Source organism: Culex quinquefasciatus, chromosome 3, assembly GCF_015732765.1.
Source record: "Culex quinquefasciatus strain JHB chromosome 3, VPISU_Cqui_1.0_pri_paternal, whole genome shotgun sequence".
Taxonomy (NCBI): Eukaryota; Metazoa; Arthropoda; class Insecta; order Diptera; family Culicidae; genus Culex; species Culex quinquefasciatus.
The window spans coordinates 50,213,490-50,233,634 of NC_051863.1; the positions used below are offsets into that span (position 1 = coordinate 50,213,490).

At 36.9% G+C, this 20,145-nt stretch overlaps 1 protein-coding gene across 1 annotated transcript in view; it reads left to right on the forward strand.

Annotated features, from left to right (window-relative positions):
• Positions 1-4,096: 4,096 nt before the first annotated feature.
• LOC6053341 overlaps positions 4,097-20,145 on the forward strand; it is a 142,571-nt gene continuing 126,522 nt past the window's right edge. Inside the window, exons 1-2 of the mRNA XM_038259851.1 lie at positions 4,097-4,562; positions 17,044-18,051. The gene's annotated coding sequence lies outside the window, so the exon portion shown is untranslated. The remainder of the gene's footprint in view (positions 4,563-17,043; positions 18,052-20,145) is intronic.

A 20,145-nucleotide genomic window follows, 5' to 3' on the forward strand; every position in this document is an offset into this window, starting at 1 on the left:
ATATGCGGATTTTCTGTGTTCTTGTTCTTAGTTAATATTGCAACAGGTTTTCCATTGACACCTGTTGCAAAGTTTTCAAGCTTTTTTAAAGCATAATTTGCAAAATTTAATTTAGATTGAAAAAACTAATCGTTCATTGTTTTGATCTAATACATCCCTGTTTTTTCAAGTGATAACGCTCTTTATCACTCCTATCGCATCTCGTCTGAGCAGTATTACCACAGACAAACGAGAAACTCTTTCAAATCGCTCATCAACAATTTAACTGCCACTTTGAATGAATAGAAACTCACTATGGCGATTTTAAAATCACCACAGCTCATTTAGAAAGCCTTTGATGTGCCTGAAACTGTATGCACGCACAATATCACAAAATTTTCTGTTACGACAATTTTCCATTAAAGCTGTACGGGTTTGTCTAATGTTACATGTTTATTAGGAAAAAAAATGTAAACACTTTATAGATTCATATTAAGACCAAAGTTGAGGTCAAATTGCAGTAAGTCATCTTCAACTGAGGTAAAGGAATCAAAAAAAAAAAGGATTCATCTTTATTCTGTAAAAAGCTGCAAACTTATTCTGGACATTTGTAAAATATTTTTCTAATTTTTTTTTATTTAAAACGACAAAAAAAAATCAAAATAGTTTTATTTTTTAAACATTAAAATTCCAACACATCGTTAGTTAAAAAATTGGGGCTAATTAGATGGAACATTTTCTACAAAACTTAAACCTTACATTCAAACCTTTTAGGCTGTAACTCGACAACTAGCCCGATCAAAAAAGGCCAAATTGATTTATTTTTTGATAATTTTAACCAAAAACTTGAAAACGGTGCACTTAAGCAATAATTTTGAGTCATTTTCGATTGCAACTTGCATGTAAAAATGCATGACCACGAATTTGATTTTTTTTCCGATATCTTCAGAACTTTCAAAATATCATCTCTCTGGTATCAGATTCTACATAATCTTAAATTCAAACGCATAAGATGCTTCTAAAATTCTCCTAAAACACTTCAATGTTTAGAAATAACAAAATATGTATTTCGGGAATTTATTTTTTAGTAATTTAGGCTGGTACAAATTTTATTTCTCCCCCCTCTTCAAAATTGGCCCGAAAAAGCAGGGGTCAAAAACAATATTTTTTCATGAAACTTCAAAATTTCAATGAAAATTTAAGTGGAATCAGTTGAAATTTATTTAAAATGCGTTTAGAATCACTTTTAGTACGTTTGGGTTTATTTAAAAATCATTTGAATTTTTGAAAATTGTCGATGTTTATTATGGCATTTTTTTTTGTTTTCGTAAATTCTTACATTTGTTGAAAACTAATGATTGCAAAACAACTGAACTAGTGTAAAATGCACTTAAGACACATTTTCCATGCAAATGTTGAAACCATGGCTTTTTATTTCAATATTTATATTTTTTTATTTTTTTGTCCCCCTCGACCCCGGCCCTGGCCGATGGACAAAAAACTCAGCCTTAGGCCACTGCAAATATTTTTTGATATTTTGGTCCTTTGAGTCAAGGGCTGATTCAGAGAACTTTTGGTTTTGGAAGAAACACCCTAGTAGAGCCGCCGAGCATTTTTCACAAGTTTAAAAAAATTAAGCACTACATATTTCATAACCCTTCTAACAGAGCAATGAAATCTGATGTATTTTGACCAATTCTGACTATAGTTTTCATCAATTAGGGGAAATATACCCATTTTTATCACTCTAAGCCGTTCGACCAATTCTCATCACTTTTGCCGTTTTTCGCTATTAAATATTTAGACTGAGAATAGTTTCCAAACTTTAAAAATAATTTTATTTCAAGTCAAGCAAAAGAAATTCTTTATTTTGTTTTTAATGATGTTGTAGCGAATAGAGATAAATTGTTTAATTGTTGGGTGCAATACATCGAAAACGCACTATGTGAAATATGTGGAAAGAGAGATACAAATCTTCATAGGATTAAGGATTGTGAAAAATCAGACATAATCTGGAATTGGGTAGGAGATGCAGTTAAAAACAAATTGAAATTCAAATTACAACCGACAAAAATTTTCTTAACGAAAATTTTAGAAAAGGATTACAAAAGTAAGACAGCACTTTTTGTAGTAGCAGAAGCAATCCATTATCAGATGAGACACTATGAAAATCCATCCCTTTTTTGCTTTCAACAAAGGTTAAGAGTTCTTAGATGGAATAATAGGACAGCTTTTAAAAATACTTTTCAAAATTGTATTAACTTTTTCTAAATTGGTAGTTTAGTTAGTAGAAAACATTATTATATACACAACTTGTTAATTGTATTCTCTATTAAAAGCAAAAACCGTAAATAAAGAAAAGCTTAAAACATAAAAAAATCAACATTTTCAGATGTATCAACAATGGAGAGTCGCTAGCTCACTTTCATTTGAGCTATTTATTATTTTGGAACAGTCCAAAACACTTTATGAAAGCTGTTATTCATGATCAAAGTGCTGATAGGCCGATAATAGAAATAGGCTGAAAAAGGGTATAGTTCCACTAATTGCTAAACAATAAAAAATAAAAAATATAAAAACTGAAATTACCTGTCATAACTTCAACATTTAAATGAAAAAAAGTGTTTTAAAATGCATTATTCACCTGTCCATTCGATTTGCAATCATTAGTTTTCATAATAGCTAGGTAGGAGAAATTCTCGTAAGTTTGGCAGGTTAAGCGCTCACTCCTAACTCCATCCAATTTTCTGATATTCACTATTTAAACAACTTATTTTGTAAATCTATTTATAGAAACTTGCTTGCTCACTTCCTATTGAATTATTTATCACTCGATTCAGTTGAAAACGCGTTTTGCGAAAATAAAGTTTTTTGCTGTGTTTGCTGGAATTTAATAAAATTTTTAAACGAGCCCAAACATGTTATACAGTCCAGACTCGTTTATCCGAAGTTTCGATTGTCCAAAGTTTGATTATCCGAAGGTTTTGTGTGGGGGAATTGGGGGACTGCGGATAATCGAATCACGAACAAAAATTTTTTTCGCATTTTTTCTTGTTCTTGTTTTAAACATCAATTCGAGTTCTTCGACTCAATTTTAATCAAATTTGAATAGTTGATTGGCTATTGAATAATTAAATGCATTTTTTCAATATTTCGTAACTGCCATATTGGCCGTCATCTCGGATTTAAAATTTTAAATCACTTTAGCGTTTACCCCCTTATTTGGACCAATTTTTAAGGGGATTTTTCATAGCGGCGAGTTGGCCGTGCGGGTTGGGGCGCGGACCTAGTAAACTGGATATGATATTTTTTGGGATTGCGTGTTTTTTTTGCATTGCGTCTGCCAGAGGAAAATTTACAAAATATCAGTAGTAAAATTTATTATTTTTTCCGATATAAAAGATGTATCCGTATCCAGATGTTAACATGTTTTTTTACTGTGAAATATAGGGCAATTTTCGGATAGATATAAACTTAACAAATTTCGGGTAAGAAACCAGGCGCTCCATGCATTAATTTTGGGTTACCCAGCGCTTCCATTAAATGTCATGATTCAAAATAAGATCAAAAATTCATCATTTAATGGAGACGCTTGGTTTCTTTGAATTAATCCATGGAGGCTTGGTGTCTAAAACTTTAGTAATATTACCGAAAATTTGTTGTGTTAATTTCTGACCAAAAATTACCATAAAATCATTTTCGTCGAGATTGTGTTTAATTACTATCAATGAGTCACTCTATCAGCCCATCTTGTCTCTCCGGCGACCATCATCGTAGTCATCACCATCATCGTCAACGCTTCACTGCACACATAAAACACCTGGAAAGTATTATACTGCGCGTGTGTGTTTGTGTGTCCGTGGCCCCGTCCAGCACCGACACCGACTGAGAGAGGAGAGACAACGGCGACGAGAGCGCGAGAGGGATCGTCAAGCCGGTGGGTCGGTGGGGCAGGCAGGAGGAAGAGACCTCCCAGCAAAGCAAAGCAATCATTCAAATTCCGAAACGGCATCTCAGCTCAGTGCCTGCTGCGTGCTGCTGGTGTTTGTTTTGTTGCAAGTGTGCGTGTTAGTGGCGGTGCTGGTGGCGTTCGTCGTCGTCGCAGTTGTCCGTTGTTTTTGACTCGGTGTGCTTTCAGTCTCATTCGAACTTTCCTACCGAGCGGACGTGTGACGGCGGAACGAAAACGACCGCGGGCTTTTTTCTCCTCATCTCTTGTTTTATTCATTGTTGATAGTGTGTATGTACGTTGAATTAGTGCATTATCGTTACTGTTTATTATTCTTTATTAATCCGGTTCTAATCTACACGGTGTGTGGCTGCGTTTAAAATTCAGTGGATTAAGCCAGAAACTTATTCTTTCTTACGAAATCTCACCTGTGTGTACGGGATACCTGTGTGCACATCTTGCGTACACGCACAAGTGTGTGTGTGTGGCGGGGGAACGAAGACACGAAGAAATTCGTCGGCTCTCTCCGACCGTCTCTGAAAGTCGCTCGGAGGGGAGCCTGAAAACATAAACATAAGCCAGCATAAAGGCTGAGCCGAAAATACGTGCGCGCTGAAGCAGAAGGAAAGCATAAGTAAGTGTATTTGTATGTGTGTTGGTGTTTAATAGCTCAGCTTAGCGCGCAATGTGATGGGCGGGCAGTGTTGTGAAGAGTTTTGAAGTTGATCGATGCGGAATGTCAACCGATTAAGGTCCGATGGTGATTGATTTAGGAATGATTGATTTATAATTCAAAAAGCATTATTCTTAGTTTGTTTTTTCGAAGAAACTGTGCTAAAAGGTAAACTTTATACAGAAAACCTATTGTTGAAATCCAACCCCGACAACTTTGTTTACTAGACGGACTACCACCTTAATATGCAGCTGACAGAGCTTTGATCGCTTTATTTGAACAAGATTAGAAAAAGTGGGGAATTTGGTTATGGCATGAAAAAGTTTGTCAAGATAGAACTCATTTAAATATTTTATTTTTTAAATTTTATGAAAACTATTTTGTTTCTTAAACAAATATTAACATATTTACGATCAGTTATAAGAAAAATTATCCATCCATAAATTTTACTAAATTGAAGTTATTAAGGGATGGTATCATATCTTGGGTCAACGACTGTAAATAAAGTTTTGGCTATATAGTCCAGAAACAGTCAATCGTAATGAAAAAAAAAACCCAAAAACCTTTTTTTGATAGATGCATTCTAAATCAAGAATGTAATGTTTTTTTTCTCTGATACAATCATGGTTGATAAACGGCTGACTGTCTATGAAACCTTCTACAGCCTTTATAAATGTAAATAATTGAAAGTTTTGCAGCCTTTTTGATGCTTCTTACTCTTATAAATATTCACACTTTTCAATAGTTCGAATGGATAAAGGTTGGACACATTTAAATCATTATAGAAGTTTGTTAAATTTAAATTGTGGCAAGTTTTGAACTTGTGCTTTTATGATGTAATATTACGCCAATTAGGGTGGCGCCAATTAAAGTGTCATTAATCAAAAAAGTTAAACTAACAACTTTTTTTTTGTGATTTTTTTTTGTTTTGAAAAAGTTAATAGATCTTTACTGCCCATGATCGCATAAATGTCCCATATGCATTTTCATCTTTTTTGAGTTATTGATGCAGTTTGGTTCAAAATCGTGTGCTCTTTCAGAAGAGCCTATAACATCCAGTACTTTGTTCTAGAAATCAGGAGGAAATCCAGATTTTTCGTGAAAACTTAACACGTAGCCTTATGTGTGGGACAAACTTCCCTTGCGTTTTTCTCAGTTTGCTGTTGTTGCATATGGGACATATATGTGAACATGGGCAGTTTACAAGATTTAAGACCACGAAGCAAACGTTTTTTCGTTTTTTATCAGTTGAAAAGCTGAAAGCTTCATTATGCAACTTATTTTAGTTCTTTTATTACTTAAGGGGTTACATACATGTAGAAAATCTCAAAATGTCATATTAAGGAAAAATGTTAATTCCACTAAAAAGATGATTTCCAATCACTCCTGAAAGTTTCATGAAGTTATTTCGTGACTGAACTGAGTAACAAACGATTTAACTTTGAAAATTTGGCATGCGCAAAGCGAACTGTCAAACCTTTTGAGCGTTTTTCTCTAAACACAGAGTTGATTTACGGGTGCCACAATATTTCAAGATGGGATGGACCGAATTAGCTGAAATTTGTGATGAAGACTCTCAAGACATATTCCGTGTGTATGACGAAGCCCGATTTTTGAATTTTGCTTTTTAAAAAAATACAACAATCAAAAACTGACGATTTTTAATATGAAAAACTTAAAAATATTTTTAAATTTTTATTTAATAAACTTTTTGAAAATCGGCCTTCGTCATGCACACGGAACCGGTTTAGCGAGTCTTCAACAAAATTTTGAGCCGATTTGGTCGAAGCAGTGTTGAGATATCGTGGCACCGGTTTTTTGAAACTGCTTACTTCAAATAGTTATCGGAGGCGTGTTACGCTCCACACAATTTTTTTAACCTCCTTCTCGTGAAAAACTGTCATTCAAAAAAAAAAAAAAGAAAAACTTTTTTGTATGGAGCGTGGTAATTTTTTTGTATTTCATTTCTCATCAACAAAAAAAAAACAAATTCGGCAACTCGTTGTGTGTAAATTTAGTTTCTTTGTCCTGATTCTCTATTTTTTTTGGGAAATTTTGAAAGGGGAAAGTATTCAGAAAAAGATCGAGATCGAAGTTTTTTTTCTCAAAAATAAGTCGAAGTAGATAGAAGACTGTAATATTTGATAAAGCAGCACTTTGACTTCTGACCATAAGTGATATCAACGACGAGCAACTAATGCCCAACTACTTCTTAGTTAGTAAACTGGTATTGCCACAAATTAGCTGCAGCGCAGTTGTTCTTCCCTATTCGATCGAGCGGTAGATACCATAAAAATCACCCAACCACAAGAAACCAGTGAAACCTGATCGTCACTGACTTAATGTTGCTTTGATAGTATGTGTGCGCCGCAGCATACTCATGTGGGTGTGGGGGAGGCCAGACCCAACCAGCCCAGCTTTAAAAAGAGCGGAAGTCTCTCGCCCTCTGCTCTCTCTCTGTTTCTTTGTCTTTTCCAACTAAGGTTGCTTGTGTTTGTTACCGAATCAGTGTAGAATGAAGGAACACGATCCATGTTGAAATGCGCCGGTATTGGTTTTGGTTTATGTTGCGCCTAGCTGGCTCGCGAGAGCAGGTTTTGGAGTTGTTATTTTATGTTTTTTTCTTGTTTCTTGCGCTTTTTTTTTCAATGAACCTAAATTCCACAGTGGTTCTCTCTGTCCAACGGCACACCGTCGCATCGCTCAGCTGTATTCGTGTGCAACGGCCTAATGGTATGCGAAAGGTGCACGCAAAGAGAGAAAGAGATCTCGATTCCAACTAGTTTGGAAACGCGACTTAAGAAATAAAGAAAGAAGAAAAAAAAAAAACAACAGAATCAACTTGTATGGAAGGAAAGAAAGAAAAAAGCAGAAAGATTCGATTTGCTACGCGACCAAATGGTGGAAATTTGAGAGTTTTGTATGTTTTGAAAAAAAAAGAAGCTTGGAATTTAAACCGGACAGTTTGCACTTTCGCACAGTCTCGGAAGTAGACACAGGTGACTTTGGCTTGGATGGATATTAACTTGTTGAAGACCATCGGGTTGTTGCTGGTGGTGACAGCAGGTTAATGTGTCAATGAACTTTAAGTTGGCTAAGCAGAGCCCGGACCAGTTGCTGGAAATGGGTTAAGTCGTGATAAATGCGTGATTGGCAAGGACCAGAACAAGGTCAGGTTCGTCGCTTGTTTAGTATAATGTCAAATTTAAAGTTATTAAAAAAAAACAACTTAAAAAGGAAATTACAGTCCAGACTCGATAATTCGAAGCCTCGATTATCCGAAGGTTTGAAGATTCGATTATCCAAAGTCAAATTTGCCAAGGCAATCGGATAATCGAGTCTGGACTGTACTGCTATTTTGCAAATCGATGGTCGAGGAGGGGTAAAAAATAGAAAATTAACAAATGTAAATAACAAGCCAGAGTTTTCTAGTTCAGAGTTTTTTTTTGAAAAGGTCCTAAAAACATATGAAACACAATAGCCTATAGGAACTTTTTCTTTTTATCATATTCGAGTTCAGTTCACCAAAATAATCAATATTCAGTAGTATATTGCTTGTTACATAACTAAAGGCATTTTCTCAATATTTCATCAACAAAACAACTAGAGTTTCTTCATCGCTGGGAATTCAATCGAAATAATCAGAATAGGAGTGCAGGCCATCCCAGATATTTTTGGTTTTTTTGACGCCCCAAAACGTAAAACTAGATTATTTAGTAAAAAAAGGTGCAGGTGGTTATGTTACACATGACCAGTATGACAAAGAACTTAGCAGAAAAGCTTTTAAAATTAAGCAATTTTGTTGAATTATGCGTCAGATAAAATCAAAACATTATTGGATTTATATTTTCGTTTAATTTCTCTTTAAGCTCCGTATTAAAAAAACCATGATATCTCTATAATTCGATGTTTGTCCCCCAATCGGAACAATCGTGAGGTAGCGGGCTCTCCAGATTGTTGCCACCTTTTTACGAAATGGCCAGTATTGTAAACCATGAGTTGTGATACCCATATTGCCAAAACTCGTTGGTTCAAAAGATGTCTTCCCGGGAAAACTTTCCTTTAGGGCACCGCCCACTGCAGCTTTTGGCCAACTTTTTCTAAATTGCCATTTTCATTACCAATATCAAAAACCATGAAATTTGATACCAATATTGCCCAAAATCGTATGGTTCGGTAAATGTCCTACCGGGAGAACCTCCCTGAGGGCACCGGCCACTCCAGGTTGTGGCCAATACTGTCAAATTGGCCATTTTCATCACCAGTATCAAAATCCAAGAAGTCTCGTATGGCCTTCCATCGGAACACCCCTGAGGAATCTGGCCACTCCGGGTCTTGTGGCCATAATATTCGGCCAACTGCTTCTGGGCCTCCAGGCCATCTGCTTCCAGGTCCAGGTTGTTGTTTACTCCTCGGCGTCCAACGATAGAATGATTTCCCAGGGTTGACCAAGCGGGCTTATATTGGCTTAGAATGGAGACGGATGTCCCGCCCCTTTGCGCCGGTTATCCCATTCCTACGTCATTCGCTTTTTGATGCACTGGTGGGAATGGGAAGTCGTTAAGGCAGCATTTTTGCCAACGATTTTCATTCCATCGTCATCGTTCGAACCGACAACATCGTAGCAGCAGCAGCAGCAGCGGAAAAAAATCAACGACTGGAGGAAATCAAGAGCGAGCTCCGAGAAGAAGAAACACGCCAGCGTGTGCGTGAAATTGCTGCCAAAACGACGTCGAAGGAGAAAAACAAGGCCTACTTGGATGGACGCTCGAGAAGATGGCCACAAAAATCAACTTCTGCTGCAATTTAACAAAATGGCGCTTTTCAGCGCCAACGAAAAATTCACGAAAGAGTTATGGTTTCAAATGATTCATGCACTGCTTTTTGTGCATTTTTAAAGCTTTTGACCCCTGGCGTTTAAATTAATTTAAATATTTCCCCCAAAATTTTCATTTAAAAAAAAAATTAACAAATATTAACAATTTTCGCTTGCAAGTGTAAACGGTCAATCGATCGCAGTAAGCCTTGAACAAGCAAGCGCGTGCTTTGACCCACGCAAAAAATCTTTCCGCTCTCTGATTGGCTGTTTTGTTTTGCCGTGGAGTCGTGAAGGCAGCATTTTTGCCAACGATTTTCATTCCATCGTCATCGTTCGAACCGACAACATCGTAGCAGCAGCAGCAGCAGCAGCGGAAAAAAAATCAACGACTGGAGGAAATCAAAAGCGAGCTCCGAGAAGAAGAAACACGCCAGCGTGTGCGTGAAATTGCTGCCAAAACGACGTCGAAGGAGAAAAACAAGGCCTACTTGGATGGACGCTCGAGAAGATGGCCACAAAAATCAACTTCTGCTGCAATTTAACAAAATGGCGCTTTTCAGCGCCAACGAAAAATTCACGAAAGAGTTATGGTTTCAAATGATTCATGCACTGCTTTTTGTGCATTTTTAAAGCTTTTGACCCCTGGCGTTTAAATTAATTTAAATATTTCCCCCAAAATTTTCATTTAAAAAAAATTAACGAATATTAACAATTTTCGCTTGCAAGTGTCAACGGTCAATCGATCGCAGTTGGCCTTGAACAAGCAAGCGCGTGCTTTGACCCACGCAAAAAATCTTTCCGCTCTCTGATTGGCTGTTTTGTTTTGCCGTGGAGTCGTGAAGGCAGCATTTTTGCCAACGATTTTCATTCCATCGTCATCGTTCGAACCGACAACATCGTAGCAGCAGCAGCAGCAGCAGCGGAAAAAAAATCAACGACTGGAGGAAATCAAAAGCGAGCTCCGAGAAGAAGAAACACGCCAGCGTGTGCGTGAAATTGCTGCCAAAACGACGTCGAAGGAGAAAACAAGGCCTACTTGGATGGACGCTCGAGAAGATGGCCACAAAATCAACTTCTGCTGCAATTTAACAAAATGGCGCTTTTCAGCGCCAACGAAAAATTCACGAAAGAGTTATGGTTTCAAATGATTCATGCACTGCTTTTTGTGCATTTTTAAAGCTTTTGACGCTTGGCGTTTAAATTAATTTAAATATTTCCCCCAAAATTTACATTTAAAAAAAAATTAACGAATATTAACACGCAGTTGGCCTTGAACAAGCAAGCGCGTGCTTTGACCCACGCAAAAAATCTTTCCGTTCTCTGATTGGCTGTTTTGTTTTGCCGTGGAGTCGTGAAGGCAGCATTTTTGCCAACGATTTTCATTCCATCGTCATCGTTCGAACCGACAACATCGTAGCAGCAGCAGCAGCAGCGGAAAAAAAATCAACGACTGGAGGAAATCAAAAGCGAGCTCCGAGAAGAAGAAACACGCCAGCGTGTGCGTGAAATTGCTGCCAAAACGACGTCGAAGGAGAAAAACAAGGCCTACTTGGATGGACGCTCGAGAAGATGGCCACAAAAATCAACTTCTGCTGCAATTTAACAAAATGGCGCTTTTCAGCGCCAACGAAAAATTCACGAAAGAGTTATGGTTTCAAATGATTCATGCACTGCTTTTTGTGCATTTTTAAAGCTTTTGACCCCTGGCGTTTAAATTAATTTAAATATTTCCCCCAAAATTTTCATTTAAAAAAAATTAACGAATATTAACAATTTTCGCTTGCAAGTGTCAACGGTCAATCGATCGCAGTTGGCCTTGAACAAGCAAGCGCGTGCTTTGACCCACGCAAAAAATCTTTCCGCTCTCTGATTGGCTGTTTTGTTTTGCCGTGGAGTCGTGAAGGCAGCATTTTGCCAACGATTTTCATTCCATCGTCATCGTTCGAACCGACAACATCGTAGCAGCAGCAGCAGCAGCGGAAAAAAAATCAACGACTGGAGGAAATCAAAAGCGAGCTCCGAGAAGAAGAAACACGCCAGCGTGTGCGTGAAATTGCTGCCAAAACGACGTCGAAGGAGAAAAACAAGGCCTACTTGGATGGACGCTCGAGAAGATGGCCACAAAAATCAACTTCTGCTGCAATTTAACAAAATGGCGCTTTTCAGCGCCAACGAAAAATTCACGAAAGAGTTATGGTTTCAAATGATTCATGCACTGCTTTTTGTGCATTTTTAAAGCTTTTGACGCTTGGCGTTTAAATTAATTTAAATATTTCCCCCAAAATTTTCATTTAAAAAAAAAATTAACAAATATTAACAATTTTCGCTTGCAAGTGTAAACGGTCAATCGATCGCAGTAAGCCTTGAACAAGCAAGCGCGTGCTTTGACCCACGCAAAAAATCTTTCCGCTCTCTGATTGGCTGTTTTGTTTTGCCGTGGAGTCGTGAAGGCAGCATTTTTGCCAACGATTTTCATTCCATCGTCATCGTTCGAACCGACAACATCGTAGCAGCAGCAGCAGCAGCAGCGGAAAAAAAATCAACGACTGGAGGAAATCAAAAGCGAGCTCCGAGAAGAAGAAACACGCCAGCGTGTGCGTGAAATTGCTGCCAAAACGACGTCGAAGGAGAAAACAAGGCCTACTTGGATGGACGCTCGAGAAGATGGCCACAAAAATCAACTTCTGCTGCAATTTAACAAAATGGCGCTTTTCAGCGCCAACGAAAAATTCACGAAAGAGTTATGGTTTCAAATGATTCATGCACTGCTTTTTGTGCATTTTTAAAGCTTTTGACGCTTGGCATTTAAATTAATTTAAATATTTCCCCCAAAATTTTCAATTAAAAAAAATTAACGAATATTAACAATTTTCGCTTGCAAGTGTCAACGGTCAATCGATCGCTGTTTTGTTATAAAATGGTATTTTTCATTACCAGTATTTAAAACATGAATTTTGATACCCATATTGCCAAAAATCGTATGGTTCGGTAAATGTCCTCCCGGTAGAACTTCCCTGAGGGCACCGGCCACTCCAGGTTGTGGCCAATACTGTCAAAATGGCCATTTTCATTACCAGTATTGAAAAACATGAATTTTGATACCAATATTGCCCAAAATCGTATGGTTCGGTAAATGTCCTCCCGGGAGAACCTCCCTGAGGACACCGGCCACTCCAGGTTGTGGCCAATACTGTCAAAATGACCATTTTCATTACCAGTATTGAAAAACATGAATTTTGATACCCATATTGCCCAAAATCGTATGGTTCTGTTAATGTCCTCCCGGGAGAACCTCCCTGAGGGCACCGGCCACTCCAGGTTGTGGCCAACACTGTCAAAATGGTCATGTTCATCACCAGTATCAAAATCCAAGAAGTTTGATACCCATATTGTCCCGTCTCGTATGGCCTTCCATCGGAACACCCCTGAGGGTTCTGGCCACTCCGTGTCTTGTGGCCAGAATATTCCGGCTGGCCTGCCTCCGCTTGGGCTGCTCCTTGCTCCAGGCCAGCTGCTTTTAGGCCAACTGCTTCTGGGCCTCCAGGCCATCTGCTTCCAGGTCCAGGTTGTTGTTCACTTCTCGGCGTCCAGCGATAGAATGATTTTCTTGGGCTGATCGAGCGGGGTTTATATTGGCTCGAAATGGTGACGGATGCCCCGCCTTTTTGTGCCGGTTATCCCAAACCTCATCATTCGCTTTTTGTTTCAACCGTGTGGAAAATTCCACGCAACAGTGCCTTGTTGCATCGCAGACCTCTTCCCCAGTACCAAGCATGCAACATTTTCGTAACGCGCGACATTTTTCGGTTTTCTGGATTGACACCTCACCAGAATAGAGCCCTTAGGACAAAGTTCTTTGTCAAAATAAGCCTGTTACAAATTTTATGTGAAATGATTGGTCGTTTAAATAGGAGACACACTCGTTGAAAAATTTCGTAATATATTTTTCAATGCATTTATTTTTTTTTAAACTTGTAAAAGTATAAGAGTCCGATTTGGTTGAAAATGTCAAATCAAATAGTGAGTAATTGATTGGTCTAGTTTATTAAATGAACTAAGAAATATTTACTAATTTATATGTTACATTCAGTTATTTATATTTTGCCCGCTTATGCTTTGGAAACTTTAGATTTTTATTGGCTTGATCAGAAAATGTTGAAATTTCTATGTAAATTTATGTTTATAATCAAAGTTATTTTACAAAACATGTCTTCAAAATTCAAATTCAAATGCCAAGTCTGTTAGCAAGGTACCATCCATAAACCACGTGGACATTTTTTTTTAAATCGCAGACCCCCCCCGTCTTCCCTCTCTCCTCAATCGTCCAAGGAACAGGATGGTGAAAAAAGATATAAATTAACAAGCCTTACCCGGCAAACTTCGTCTTGCCCTTTTTTTGGTTTCCTGACGTTTCTTGTTTGTTTGCTTAGTCAGCCTCCTGTGATTGAAATTTGATTTTACGCAACTTTTCCCATACAATCTGCAGATTTACCGGAATCGGTTCCAGAGTGGCCAAAGTTGTAACTTTTTGGCGTAAGAACCTTCCTTGGACTTATACGAACCCAACGCTACAAAGAGCACCTCGATCCGACGTTCCGTGTTGAATTGATTCGCGTTCGAACAAAACCATCGAAATTTTTTATATATATAGAATTTTTTATATATATAGAAGATGAATGGGTAAAAATCACGTTTTAAATTTTAAACTGCAAAGAAAAAATATCGGAAGGTATTTCTGCCGTTTTACGGCGATATGATGTATGCGCCATTTTGGACATTTTCAATTTTATTGTACAGTCTGATAAAGAATCTTAAAAGCTACCTCCTGACGAAAGAATTTTTCAAAAAACTGTTTTGGGGCCCATTTTATTAAGCAAACAAACAATGATGTATACGCCAATTTTACTCATCATGATGTATGTATACATTGAGAATTGATAGAAGTCAAATTCAATACTGTTCGAATGTTGATTTGAGGTTTTTGGGACCAAATCAAGACTGGCCAATATTTTAATACATTATTTCGATTTAATTCTTGAGGGGACGTCCATTAGGCGTCATCCATAAAGTACGTCACGTTCTGAGGGAAGAGAGGGGTTTTGAGCAAGCGTGACATTGCGTGTTAAAAGCATAGGGAAATCGTGACAAAGGGGGGTGGAGTAAATTTTGGCTGATTTTAATGTGACGTATTTAATGGATGACACCTTATCCACATCCACGTAGACACTTTTTTGAAAATTCTAGACCCACCCACCTCCCTTGCGGACAATTGTTCATGCAAAAAATGTGTTTATGGAGCGTAGACAATCGCTAAGGGAGCGTTCTTTTATTACGTAACGCAAAAAATCGGATTTAAGACCCCCTCCCCCCTCGTAACAAAATTTCCATACAAATTTTAAAAATTTTGTATGGAGCGTAACACGGCCTCCGACCCCCCTCCCCCAACTGCGTTACGTAATAAAAGAACGCTCCCTAATACCCTCCCCCCCTTAAAGTATCCACGTGGACAATGCATTACGGGATCCGCTCAGCTGTCAAAATAGCTGGCACAAAAAATAAAGCCCGCTTTGATCGAGCAATGTATACATACATCATTGGGAAGTAAAATTAGTGATTTTTTATTGCTATTTTTTCGGCCAAATGATGTTTGTGGTTTAAAATCGTAGAGAATAGGAAAAAACAAGAAATTTTGTAGGGGCCACATTTTTATTGTACTTTTTAACAGTTTCTACAGAGCAGACCTTAAATTAGTCATTTTAAATTGAAAAAATTAACAAAAACAGAAAATCGTGTCACAGCGAAATCACCCCAATGGCGTATACATCATATCGCCGTAAAACGGCAGTTTGAGGGTTGTTATTTTTTTTTAAATGAATTCCTTGGACAACTTCGGATAAAATGCAACCACAAAAAAGTCTCTAATAGTTGAAAAGTTACGAGAAAAAGAATAAAAAGTTTTGAGAAAATCGTCAAAAAGAGGGCGGTGCCAAAGAAAGAGGGATGGTCCAAACGGCACCAAACTTGAGATTTCTGTTAATTATCGATAGATCGGTGAAATCGGTGAAGGTCGAGTCCAAAAGTGTACTCAGTTGACCTGGGATGACCCGAATACAAAAGGACAACTTTTGGCTTGGTTGAAAATAAGGGTGGTTCACGATTAGGGTGATTCATTTTATTTTGCAAAAAGTGTTGTTAGAAGTACTTTTAAAGCTCAACAAACATTTTCGTATTTGAAGAAATGACTTTGGACTTGTTGGTCAAAAGTTACAGCCATTTTAAGTTAAATATATGCAGTTTTAAATCTCAAATATTTCCAAAAAGCGCAAACCATTTTAAATGCAACAGTTTGTGAATATCGAAAGGTGAAAAATGCCAGTACATTTAGGGGTGTATTTATTGATTTTTTTTATTATTTAACTATTGATCATTGAACAATATACCAAAACGTCTATTTTTTAAGTATAAAAAAATGCCTTGATTGTCGAAACCTTTTCTCAAGAAACCTTAATCCGTAAATTCAATTGAGATTTATCAGTGAATAAACATGTTACATTTTTTCATTTTGCGTGTTTGTTTCACATTAAAGTTGATGTTGAAACTGATACAACTAATACATTTGGGTAATTCTCTGCCAACTCAGACAGCCGTTTTACCGACTCCTCTTCGATTTGTTTTTTGTCCCTTACAAATCCGAGGTCCATTTTTTGAAAATAAAAAGAAAAACACAAATAGTTTCAAAAGTTCTGTAATTTTTCGTTACTCAACAGTAGAAATGTTTAGGTCATGTCATTTTATGGAAAATTTAATGTACCTTTCGAATCTGCAATAACCAAGAAGGGTCATATTTTCATTTTGAACATTTTTTTTTTCATTTTACAATATCGTAGGGTAGACAATTTCAAAAAAAATATATAAACATAAGGGCGCTTTGCACAAGATTTTTAAATTGTTTTAATTTAACCCTCTACTGCCCAATTTTTTTTCGAATTTTCAAGTTTTCCCGTTTTAGGAGGTCATTTTGAGCAACTTTTGTTCTACGAAAAATTCTACTTCTCTTGTTTTATGGTTTTCTTGTTTTATTTTTAGTATTTTAATTTGCAATTATCTTGTTTAGTTAATGTTTGTTTTTGGTAGTAGTTGGCCTATTCTACTATTTCCTATCATTACATTTTTTTCATATTTTTTAAGTCAATTTTTCATTTTTTTGCTTGTTTTTCACATTTTCTGCTATAGAATGGCACCATTATAATTTAAATTGTAAAAAAATGCATAGAAGCATAGTCTGGGACACTAAAAAAAAATACTAACAATATCTAGAATGTTAGTAAAAAACACAGGCAAAGTTGACCCCTAAAAATATGACTTTTTTTTAAACATTGGCAAAGTCACATAAAACAAGTGAAACTTCCAACCCTTAAAATTTTCAATGCATTTTTTAGGTCAAAACTAGGCTGAAAATTGATTTTTGCGATTTTTTAGATCGAAGCCCGTCTAGGCGCGGTTGGGTTGTAGAGGGTTAAGTCACTTTGTCCAATTTTCTGAAAAGATTCACGAATTCAAAACAAGAGTATTGACAAAATCGACACTTTAACTTATGAAATCTTTTGATTTTTCCACTTCCAGATGCTGCCGAAACTACACCCACTACAAAACTTGACAGAAATATAAACCTGACCACCGCGGCTTCGCCTTGACCTTTCTTCGGACGCATCCGAAGAAATTGCACCCTTCAAGTGAGAGAAGAGAATATCCCGCACCGAACACCCAAAAAAAAAAAAAAAAAACCAAGACTTGTCGACGCACTTTGCCCTGCTGGCAACAGCGAATCCAGTGGTGGTGTACAAGTGACTTATGACTCCTGGCTCCGAAGCTCGAAACTTCTGCTGATCGTTCACGCTCGGGCGATTCCCCGCAGGCCAACAACTTTCATTTTGAACCTTCCAAGTCGGTTCTAGGTAGTGATTACCGTTCCGGTTGGACCGCGCACAGTAAAAGTGAAAATCGATTGCTCCTCCCTCCTATTCCATCAAGAGTTGATCGACTCCTCTAATTACAGCACCCCCGCGTGTGAGCACTTTAGGCACTCAGCAAATACATATTGAATATTTGATTGTGGCGGATTTCGAGTGAAGCGCCGAATCACGCGAATGAAAAGTGAGTGATAAAAATTTTGCAACTAATTGATCGTTTTCCCCGCGTGCGCGCATTTGTGTACCAAGCTAAAAAAAAGGGAAAATTTTCGACGGTGAATTCGCGTAAAAAAAGGCCCGCAATTAAACTCGCGAGTAACGGGCGAAGAAAGAGCCATCACAACAGAAAAGAGAGGAATAATTGAAGAAAAAAACAAGTGAAATAAAGAAAAAAAAAAACAAAAAATAAGAAAAAAAAAACACGAAAGTGAAATAAGTGCAAAAAGAAGAGAAAAAAGTCGAAACATTTGGCTTGCCAATGTGAGTGAGAAGAATTCAAAGCTGTGGAAGCTCAACCTCGGTTATCACTGTTATCTCGGACTGTATTTTTTTGTTGCTCTGTGGATTGTAGTCGAATCAGCGCACACGCACGCGAGAGACAGAGACAGCACCGGAGACGATCAACGAGACGTGAACTTTTACGTGAACTCATTGCAAACAGGTAATTAATTATATATACTCTTTTTGTTTTTAAAAGCAGAAATCGCTTTTGCGATGTTGCATCCGAAAAGAAGCCTATTATTAGCATGACTAATAATACTCCCCCTCGCCAGCTTATTGAATGTTACCCCGGTTTGGGGGGAGGGGTAGGAAGCCGTCTTCTTCAACTTTAACTCTTCTTTTTACGTTGTTGTCGGGGGTGGAAGAGCCAAGCCTAGTGAAATGCCGCCGTCGTCGACGTCGTTTCCCGAGCTCTAATGAATGCGAAGAGGTTCGAACTTGTGCGCATCGCGGGGTTAATGTTTTGCTTTGAGAAATACGCAGAAAACGAGAGAAAGAGAGAGGGTAATGCAATTTGAACGGTGGTTTAAGGGTTGAGATAAGTGCGAGTTTGCGTAACGTGTCAAAATATAATGGGATAATGGGAGCGTAATGCGTTGCTGAGCAAAAAGGTGCGATTTTTTGTGGCATTCGGGGCACTTTTAGAGCGCTAAAAAACAAACATTTTTATTATCTGACAAGTCAATTTGGACTTAAGGGTCAAAAGTTACAGCAATTTTAAGGTAAAAAAGATGCAAATTTAAAACTTAAATATCTCGAAAAGGCGCAAGCCAAATTTTAAGCGCCAGGTTGCATTTGAAAGAGGAGATCCAGCACTACAAACGCTGAAAAAATCTCAAGGGTGTTTTTCTTTAAACTCGAGATATCTTCATTTGAAAAAGTCCAATTTTCAAGGGAAAACCTTATGGGACCACCCTAACGAATTTCGAAAATTGTCCAAATATATGTTTTTCCATGTAATTTTGCCCGCTGAATCTGAATCTGCCCTCAGAATTGACCCAAAGTGTCGAAAAATCGATTTTTGGTCATATTTTGGGTTTCCATGTAAAATTATCATTTACCTGAAGTTAGTATGGAACTTCCAAAAAATTACTATGGGGTATTTTCACTATTTAACACTTCTAAGAGAAAGTTTCTCAAAACCCTATAATTTTTTCCTAATTAATTAATTCTAGTGCTTTGCGATGTTCTACAAAGTTGTTCCCCGGATCAAAACCCATAAGAAATCTCTAATTTGAGAAAATTTCATCGGGTATAGGAAAACTTTCTCGGAGAAGAATTAAAAAGTGAAAAATAAATAAGCCACTCTAATGTACACTTACAAAGCCAACTCGATAAAATAGTAAAATAAATCTTCACAACCACGATCTGTCAAAATTATACATGTTCAAAAACTTTTATGTACTTACTTATTATTAACACAATATCACAAATGTGACACAATTTGTAAAATTTGTACTGGCCTTACTTATTTATTCTATTTTTATGACAATAATATATATTCTGGGAAAACTTGGACCAAAGCCAGCGTTTAAGTGAATACACTTTTTTTTTCAAACAAATATTTCTGTAGGGTTTTTACGCTTTTTTTTCAGAAATACCAGTTCTTTAAAAAAGAATTTTCGTTTTCAAAATTTGTAATTTTTGCATTCTTTTCAACATGACATGAACATTCCATTTTTTTTTTGGTTTTTTGCATTCTTTCATGTAAATATAATTAGCATAACTTTAAAAACAAAAAGGTTTTTAAAAATAACTTCTATGAGTTTCTGCATTCTTTGAAGCATGCGTAGTTTAAGAAATGTTTTTTTTTAATTTGTTTTTGAGTGTTTTTGAGCAAGAGTAATTCCTTAAAAATAAGCAGCTTAAAGAATGTTTCGTTTATTTTTATTGAGTTTTTGCTTATTTTTGAACAAGTGCAGTTCTTGAACAATGCTTAAAATAGATTTCTTTCTTAAAACTCACGGTTTTTGCATTCATTTGAACATAGCATTTCTACATGTTTTAAAGAGTAATTTTTCTTACATATTGGCAGTATCAGCAGTTCTTTGCAAAATAATTAGAATTTCAAAATAAAACTGCAGTTTTTGCATTCAATTCAACATGAACATTTCTTAGAATTAGTTTGATGTAAAAAAACTAACTTAATCCACCTATGTGGTTGGTGCCTTCCTCACTCTTTTCCAACAATGGGTGATATGTGATATGATGGGTTTGCACACAAATTTCGTCTAATTTCGTTAAGTTCCGGAAA